Source organism: Silene latifolia, chromosome 1 (genome assembly GCF_048544455.1).
Source record: "Silene latifolia isolate original U9 population chromosome 1, ASM4854445v1, whole genome shotgun sequence".
NCBI lineage: Eukaryota > Viridiplantae > Streptophyta > Magnoliopsida > Caryophyllales > Caryophyllaceae > Silene > Silene latifolia.
In genome coordinates, this window is record NC_133526.1 from 114,142,212 (window position 1) to 114,152,542 (window position 10,331).

Consider the following 10,331-nt stretch of genomic DNA (forward strand, 5'->3'; position numbering starts at 1 on the left):
ACCACTCTTATATGCTTGAAAAGCATTCACTTGTTCATTTGTTCCCCTACATTCACTTTGGTCATGTCCCAAAGTTCCACAATTCTCACATATCCTATTTGGGATTGATGAAGATGCCGTCATGGCATTAACATGATGCTTTGGTGATTGTGAGACTTCTTCAAGTCTAGCCATAGCTTTTTCAAACTTTAAATTGATTGTGTCAATGTGAGCACTAAGTTGAGCACCCAATTGAGTAACGGAGTCCACTTCATGCTTTCCTCCTCTAGTAGCCTTGCGAGGTCTACTATATTGTGAGTTATGGACCGCCATTTCCTCAATTTTGTTCCATGTTTGATTGTCATCAACTTCGGTGAACATTCCATTTGATCCCATGTTGAGAATGTTCCTTGAATCTTCATATAAACCGTTCCAAAATTGTTGTACCAAGAACCATTCGCTAAGTCCATGGTGAGGACATGAGCGACAAATTCCCTTGAACCGCTCCCAAGCTTCATACAAAGATTCTTCATCCCTTTGCTTAAAACCCGTAATTTGAGCTCTTAGCATGTTAGTCTTTTCCGGTGGGTAGAATTTTTTGTAGAAAGCTAGAGCCAACTTCTTCCAAGAATCAATTCCGAGAGTGGCCTTATCAAGGCCCTTCAACCATTGTTTAGCGGTGCCAATTAGAGAAAAAGGAAATAATACCCATCGAATTTGGTCTTGAGTTACACCGGTTTGAGAAATCGCCACACAATAGTCACAAAAGGTTTCCATATGAGAATGAGGGTCTTCACTAGGCATCCCCCCAAATTGGCTCCTTTCGACTAATTGGATAAAGGCGGATTTGGCAATGAAATTTCCGGTTAGATGTTGTGGTGTGGGAGTACCATTGGGTAGGTTCTCCTCGGTGGGTACGGAATGTGATGAAAACTTAGGCATTGTAGGTTGATTTTGGGTGGTATTGTGTAATGGGTTCTCCTCACCTTCTCTTGCAAAAGGGTTGATGACCTCAATAGTTGGTTGAACAACCTCACTAATACCTCTCAAATTCCTCCTAGCAAGTATCCTATTGGTTGTCAAAGCTCTTTCAATTTCACGATCAAAAGGAAACAAATCACCTTGTGACCTTCTAGACATGCAAAATATCAAACAACTTGAAAACAATTAGAACAAACCTTGAGGAGTTTTACTTCCCCAAGGCAAAGAAAAGACACAACTAATAACAATGTAAGAAAATCTAAATCAAGCTAACACCGTCCCCGGCAACGACGCCATTTTTGATCGGTCCGTTTCATGTTCACAAATAAATAGATGTGGTGGTTGGGTCACGTCCGAATCAAAACACTATTTATAGCTTCACAAACAACTCTACAATTAGTAAAGAGGCAAGTAAAGGTCGGATCCCAAGGGACGGGAATTGAGATGAGATTTCTATTGAAACTAGTGGTGTCTTAGGGGTGTCACAATTTGGGTTGATGTAGAAGGTCACTAACTAAAATAGCAATGAAAATAAACAAGCAAGATGAATTAAAAGGGTTGTAAACAATCGATAAAAAGCACTAGGGTGTCATGGTATCATAGGGGAATCATGGGAATTGATCATACAAACATGTTCTCAAATTATAAGCAAGCAATTATTGTTGTGATGGATTGAGTTGGGTTATATCTTACAATCCTAGGAAAGTTTGGGTCCCGGAGCCGAATTGATTAGATTGTACAACACCTACAAGTCGACTTAATCTTCCCTACTCAACAACATGCATGGTCTAATGAGACTCGAGTTGGTTTATGTCTTACAAGTCTCATTGAAAAGATAGGTGATGGGTAAAAATGCAAGGATTCATAGGCTCGCATTTCATCAAACATAACATATGCATGAGTTGAGATCAAAACAAGCAAGCAAATAAACCATGAAAGCATATTAATTTAAGCATGAATCATTCCCCATGTTGGTTTCCCCTAATCACCCATTAACCCTAGCTAAGAGACTACTCACTCATTATCATGTTGATCATGCTAGCAAGGTTGTCAATCATACCAACAAAATGAAACATGATGAATAAATGAAAGTAATTAACAATAATTAAAAAGGGATTAAGAGAATTATACCTACTAATGATTCCAATAATAAAGCAAAGATAAAAGAAGTACTTGATGCTTAATTGAGAGGTTGTCAATCTCCCAATAATAACCCAAATAATCTTCAATTACCCAAAATAAAGGATCAACAAAAGAGAGAATAAGGAAATAAAACTTGTAGTAGAACTTGATTAATTGTTGATTACAAAACTAAAGAGAGATTTTATTGATATTAACTACTCTAATTATTGATAAGAAGAACATGCTCTTCTAATTAGACTAATGGGGTATTTATAGTGGAAATTAGGGGGATGCATTAGGGTTAACTAAGGGCTAAACTAGTAATTACACTTTTTAGATTGAGCAGGGAGGAACCGGTATTTTTCGAAGGAAGGGCTTCTTTCTTTGTAGCTTGGAGAAGAGGAAATCGCGCTGTAGAGGAATCCGAGCGGTTTAGAGTCGGGACGGGCGGATTCTTGCGATGGAACACGAGCGGCTTTGAAGGAATTCGGGCGGATTGTGGTGGCTAAACCCGAGCGTCTTGAGGTGAAACCGCACGGATTGTGCATAGGGAGGACGGCCGGATTGTAGGCAATCCGCACGGATTGTGCCTCAGCAAGATTTTTTCTTCTTTTCTTCCCTTTTCTTCATAAATTCCTTGGGGATTTCCTTTGGGACTCAAGGATCCTTTCTCAACATTCCTCATCTACTATCATATATACAAAGGCCTTCTAATCTTGTCTCTCCTTGATGCTTGGTCATTGGATTCGATCAATTTAGTCTTATTTTGGCATGAAAATGCAAGATTCTTACTCCTTTCCTACCAAGGGATCAAAATCTCAAAGAATATGCAAAACAAAGAACTAAAGATAATAAATGACCCAAATATGCACTAAAAAGCATGGGAACAAGGCTAATTCGGGGGCTAAATATGCGCTAATTATGGTCACATCACGTTTATAACTAGTATGTTACTTTGATTCATTTAGGCTCTTAAGTAAATCTCAAGGTTGAAACTATTGGTCAAAATTTTTCATAAACTATTGGTAAATCTCACGTTTATAACTAGTATGTTAATTTTTCATAAACTATTGGTATAAATTTTTCATAAACTATCTCATAGGTTGACTAATAGTTTTAGATTTCATAAGTGTACTTGGTGATTGACATTCCTTTAAAAAAGTTCATAGACTCAAAATCACTTTGTAAATGATCATACACAAGCCTTAAGCATGTGGACATATAATGAATCCCGTCATTATATTTGTCTATTAGATCACTTTAAGTGAATAATCATATGTTTCTAAGAGCAAGCATTTGAATACGGATTTTAGAACAAAAGGATAAAATGATAAAACGGGTGACTTGGGTTGCAAACCAAGTCACCATTATCCAAAATACAACCAATTATCCAAAATACCTTTCCATGTCGAACATGGAAATTTAAGGTTCTAAAAATCCAAAACATAATTTAAAATTAGACAATAAAAAGCGAAGCTCCATGAAAGCTATTCCTAGCTCCTTGATGGTTTCTTAAGCTTGCTTTTCTTTTCCTTTGTCTTTGCTTGGTGGAGGCCCTATTTACAATAAAAAGGGAGATACATTATCACAACTTTGTATCACAATACCATAGTTGAATTAGAAACATAAAAGAAAGGATAGTCATTTACCTACTGGAGTAATCTTTCCAGCCTTAATATCACCAAGGTATTTGGAACAATTTCTTTTCCAATGTCCCATACCATTACAATAATGGCATTTATCAAGAGGACCCTTCTTGATTTTCGAAGTGCTAGCATCATTAGCTTTAGCTTTGGTGAAAGTGGGAGCTTGCTTCTTACCCTTCCTCCCATTCATCTTGAACTTCCCCTTGCTTTTAGTGCTTATATTAAGCACATCCTTTGGTGGGTTCACATTTAACCCCATGTCCCTCTCGGCTTGCACAAGTGACTTGTGCAATTCTTCAAGAGACACATCCTTCTCTTGCATGTTAAAATTAACCCGGAATTGAACATATGCTTTGACTTTGGACAAGGAGTGTAGAATCCTACCTACAATGAGTTCTTTGGGGATTTCAACCTTTTGAATTTTCAAGGTCTCGACAAGCTCCATAAGTTTGAGCACATGAGGGCTAATCTTTTGGCCCTCTTTGAAGTCGAGATCAAAGAATGCCGCGGCCGCCTCATATTGGACGATCCGCGGAGTTTGTGAAAACATTGTCACAAGCTTGGAGTAAATCTCATTAGCGTTGCCCATTTTAAAGGCTCTCCTTTGGAGATCCGCCTCCATTGCAAATATCAAGACGTTTTTCATTGCGGCGGACTCCTAGAAGTAGGTTCGGGTGGAGAGGCCTCGGTAAGGTAATGAAGCTTGTCGTCACCTTGGGCGGCTAATTTGAGTTGGGCATCCCAATCGAAGAAATTTGACCCATTCTTTTCAAGTTAACATCGATCCATGAAGGATCGGAGCCCTGATGAATTAGCGAGAGGCGTGGCGTTAGGGGTTGGTGTTGCCATTTGTTATGAGAAAAGAAGTGGTCTACAAAACAAAATAGAAGGAGTAAAACAAATGTCGTTTTAATAATAATACTCGTAAAAATTTATAATTTAAACAAGTTTTATGCATTTTTCTAGTGACCTCTACCCAACTAGATAAATGATTCCAAGACCCAAATTCATATCAATATAGGCACGGGATAGCCGATGGAACCCTTATTAATATAACTCGGTGGATTAACGTTTAATCGATTCTACTTTTAAAACTCTTGGTCGATAAAATTACTCTAATGTTTATCTATAGCCCGGAACACATGCGACTACGGTCACGAATACTTCCGTTGAGGTCAACCCAAATTTCGAATAAATGTGTCCATGATCCAAATTCACATTAATTTTGGCACGAGATGGCCGATGAAACCCTCATCAACACGAATTCGGTGGATAGACATTCATCACCCACTTCCCCTACGTAACAAGGTTTGTACCCCGGGATGGCCGAGTGCACTCCCTCGCGAAATAGGTTTTCATGGTTTCTACTATTTGGTAAGGCTATGTCTCAATTAATTGTTTTAGCGAGAGGTCATGTCAATATATTATCTATCACGTTTTAAGTGAACTAAAGCGGTGATCTACGAAAATTGTATTTGACACGGTCGATGAACTCGATGAAAGAAGATGCATGTTTTAGTTATGGCGATTTAGCGATGCATGCGACATATAAATAAAAATGCAAAGCATAAAAATAAATCCTAGTATGGCCTTCCTAAAATAGAAAACTATTTAACTATTACATATTCGGAAACCAACTCCATTGGTCCCTTGAACTTCGGTTGTTGCACGCATCTCGAGGTAACACCGTCTTTATGTATCGCCATCTTGAGGAAATCCGTCTTGGGGAACTCCGAGATAAATTAAATTACATATCAAATTACATAATTTCCTATTATACATTTGTAACTAAAATAAAATAAATCTATTAATTACAAAACGGTGATACGAGATCACAATAAATTACAACCGAATCGATATTCCCATCCATTTCGGTAAATACCAATTAAAATCTAAGGCCATACTAAGTAAAAATTACGTAATTCAAAAATTACATAAATTAAATTATGACAATCATAAAGAAAAAGCAGCATTATAATATGTATGAACATGCCCAATTTTATGCTAAATCGCCTTTAAATAGCCAATATCGTATATTACTCGGTTTTTACGGATTTGCGTGATTTCAACATTTTATAATCACAAAAATACATAAATTCATATTTATGCATAAGTTAATTACCCTAACCTCTTAGGACTCAAAATTTAGTCTTCACTAATTATTTGACCATAATTAACTCATATTTCTAAAAAAAAAATTGTTCATTAATGGACCAAAAATTACAAAAATAAGCTATAAACTTCAAAAAAATCACAAAATTTCAAATAAATTCAAAATTTGAAATTTAAACTCATTACCATTCTGGAAAAATACCATGACACTCACAATATTCAAAAACTTAGGTTAAAAATTTTGAAATTTATCCGGAAAAACAATGTTGCGGTTTATCGGTTTTAACTAAATAATCATAAAAACATGTGAAAAATTATATTCATTAACTTTTCAATTTTAGATCTGAAAAAGATAATAAAATGCAACATATGATGTTTTTCTTCAGTCATAGAGTATGTTTTATTAATATTTCACTAATAAAGTCACTATTCATGCTATTTTTCTTCAAAAATCCATAAATCATGCAAAAAGACTTCAATATAGCCTATTATTTTACACACATCTTGTAAAATTGCATGTGACAACATACTAAATTTCTATGACCAGATTCGAAATTTATCTCATATTAACCTATTTTTCACCTAAAATCGATTTTAATAATGAAAAATCCATTTTTCGAGCATACGAAGTCCAAAAATTATGAAACTTTACAGGTCATCTCAAAATAATATATGTGATAACATATCCAAAAATCACTAGAAAATTCGAAGTTTAGCTAATTTTAGTCCGAAATGACATTTTATTCATAAAATCATATTTTTAATGTCATTATTATGTAATATGAACAATAAAAATCCATAAAATAACCAAAATATCCTAAAAATATTTTAGGCTCAGAAACTTTAACATGCAAAATTTAATTTTGTGATATATCATAATAACACAAATTATACAAGTTTTATATGTTAATCTTTATAACTCGGAAAAACTTTTAACCGATTTGCATGCAAACAACCATGGCTCTTGATACCGATTGAAGGAAAAGTAGATCTATATACTAACATATTCATAAATGTTTTTGTTAATTTACTCATAAAATTAATAAACAAAATAAAGAAGAAATATTTGTCCTTACATTGGGATTTCGGTTTTTAGGGCACAAGAGAGATCTCCTTCTCTCTTGTTCTTGTGCTTTCCTTTATGGATGAACAAAGACCCAAGTATAGGATCTCTCCCAAGGATTAATACCCAAAGCACACTCTTAATAAAATTAATATTATGAATACTAGACAATATTAATTTTGTAAGAAAAATTGACCAAAATTATTTGGTATTAACTCCCAAAACCGGTTGAGAGAGAGGAGAAAGGAAGGTGAAATATTTTTATCTCTCTAAAATATTTTTGGTGAATGAATTAATGAATAATACAACAACAAAATGTTATGTATTGTTTATCAAAATATAAGGCAAAAACCCCTTTGTTTTTCCTTGTGAAAAACCGGGCAAGAGGAAGGGAGGGGAGCCAATGCATTCCTTTGTTTGCCTTCACAATGTAAACTAGGTTGCAAGGCTAGTCTATTAGGGAAATGATTGTGTTTTCCATTAGCATAATCAATCACAATATTAGCCTAATCCTCCTCTTTATTTTCGGCACATTCATAAAATGGAATCCATTTTATTTTTGTCAATTAGTCAATATGTCACATGCCATATGTCACATAAAATTGTTATGTATTTTTATCATATTAAAAATCAACGTATTAATAAAAATACGTCATATACAAAAATCGACTTAGTAATTCATAACTACTTGTACCAAAATATTTTACCAATTCATAAATCACAATAAATTGTATTTATAATAATTCATTCAAATTCAATTGTTTCCTTAAATAATAATTTCATCTGAGTAATGATACAATTCGATTACTCAGACCGTATCTCATTTTAATCAAATTTCAACGAGACACGTAAATATAACTTCCAAAAATCATCCGTCAATTTTAAATAATTTAATTGACTCGTAACGTTATACGATCAATTAAATGATCAATTAAGAGTGTTGCCCTATAGGTATGACCTAGGGGATCAACTGATCACCACCGTCGCACGACAGTAATGTCAAACTCTAGTCAGCCAATCATTACCGATATGTGTGGATCAGTTGACAGTAAAATATTACTTCCCAATTGTATTCTTTATAATGAGACTTAAACATGTGATCATCATGATCAACAGTCGTGATCGCATTATTGTCGGAGGACACATATTCCAACATATCATTCATCTTTGAGCGCTAAATTATTATAAGTAATTTATTGTTGTTTATTAACCTAAGTTTGTAAACATCAATGACGTTTTAGTATCTATCGATGACGTTTTCAGTGCAAAAGACAGTATTGCCTCCGACATCTCACTAACTCACTATTTTCTCTCTAATTCAAAATCCATCAAAATTCACCCAACTTCCACCACCACCACCACGTAGCCGAGTACCACACACTACCACACCGCCACCGCCACTGTCGGCACCAAAATTAAATTAGTTGTTTGTTTAGGTTTTATGCAATTTAATTGAAATAGTTTTAGAATTAGGCTTAGTTTTTTCTTGTTAATTAGTTTGTATTTTTTTGATTTTATTATTGTTTGTAACAGTGGTGTTGTTGTTGGCAAAATAGGCTGAATTTTGTGTCGGTTTTTGTGGTTATTGTGTCGAATTAGTGTCTAATTAAGTCGAATTGGGGAAGGGGAAGAACAACATGGACGAAAGTTGAAATTCAACTTTCATCCATGGTGCAAACGTTTGGGTTCAACTTTGATGCCATGGTCGAAAGTTGAAATTCAATATTTATTCCATGGCAAACTTTGGGGCTTGAGGTTTGGTTGAATGTTGAATTTCAACTTTCAGTCCATGGCAAACGTTAAAATGCGAGGTTTGCTCTATGGACGAATGTTGAAATTTAATATTTCGTCCATGGTTCGTTCATTTTTTTTAAACCGTGTTTATTGCCTTTATTTGACGATTTCTTTTAAGTTTTCTAGTTGTTGTGGGTTATTTTCTAACCTTTTTTACTTGTTTACGTACCGGTGAGTCGGGGTCCGTTATACTAATTGATGTTGTTGTTGTTTTTTTTTAATTTAATTCGTTTTTACTAGAATTTATGAGAAAAAAGTTTAGAGAGATAAATAAAGTAGTGTTAATGTGCAATGGCCATTATTGTTCTTTGAAATAAAAATGTCGCCGATAGTTACTACAACGCCGTCGATGAATGTCAGCCCTCTTTATTAAATTATGCATCTATATGTACTAACTACATAAGTTAGTTAGTCAGTTATGAACTAACTACATAAGTTAGTTAGTTAGTTAGCTAGTTAAGGTTGTTATAGAGGTTGTTGAGTTAGTTAGAAGTTTTTTACATTCTAACAATTGTATTTCTATAAATACTAGCAATATCATGTTGTACAATCACAAGTTAATAATACACAATTACATTTCTCTCACATTCTCTTTTGCTCTTCTCTTTCTTTCCTTCTCCTTTCTTCAAATCTTCAATATTTTTAGTACAACTTCATATCATCATGATATCATATGGTATCAGTCACCATGGATTGATCGATCTTGGTTACTTCTAAGCTTCCGCACATCAAATTTTTTCTTTTTCTCTTCTTTTAGATCAAGTTTTCATTCCTTTTCATCAAACAATTATGCCTGAATCATATGATACTTCTGACCAATATTCACCTCTTGATGATCCTTCATTTCTTACCCAGAATGATCAACCTAATCTGAAACTTACTAATGCTCTGTTTGATGGCACGAATTTTCTGCACTGGCAAAGAGATGGTGTTCAGGCTCTGCTGTCCAAGAACATGTCTGGTTTCATTACAGGGGAATGCCGCATGCCTGATAAAAATGATAAAACTTACAATCAATGGATCAGGTGTGATCTTTTTTTTTCTCATGTGGATCCTTCATTCCATTTTTCAGCCACTTCGTGATAATTTGCAGTATGCTGCTTCTGCAAAGAATTTATGGTCAGAAATTGTTGAGAGATATGGACAATTGAATGTCTTGGAGATTTATGAGTTAAAGAAAGATCTCATCAATGCCAAACAAGACAATCAGCCTTTGATTGATTATTACATCAAGATGAAGAATCTATGGGAGAGCATTGATCAGATGGATCATGTTCCAGTCTGTGTCTGTGGTGCCATAGCTGCTTGTACTTGTCAACTTCTAAAAAAGTTCTTGGATAGGGAGACTCACTCAAAGCTGATTCAATTGCTGATGGGTTTAAATTCAAGTTATGAACAAGTGCAAACCACATTTCTTTCTATGGATCCTTTACCATCAATCAACAGAGCTTTGGGATTACATCAGAAGATTGAAAAGCAAAAGGTCTTGAATGATTCAACTCATGAAATTGCTATTGAGAATGCTTCTTATGCTACAAAGAAAAGGCTCAACAATTCCAACTATCAAGGTCAAGCATCTAAGAAACCTAAGGAATCTGATGATGTTGTTGATGTATGTGATCACTGCAGCAAAC

The 10,331-nt window shown here is 34.7% G+C and overlaps 1 non-coding gene across 1 annotated transcript; it reads left to right on the top strand.

Annotated features, from left to right (window-relative positions):
- Positions 1–442: 442 nt before the first annotated feature.
- Positions 443–549, top strand: LOC141625489 (small nucleolar RNA R71). The gene has a single exon (XR_012535272.1). It is a non-coding gene; the product is annotated as a small nucleolar RNA R71 (small nucleolar RNA).
- Positions 550–10,331: the final 9,782 nt, after the last annotated feature.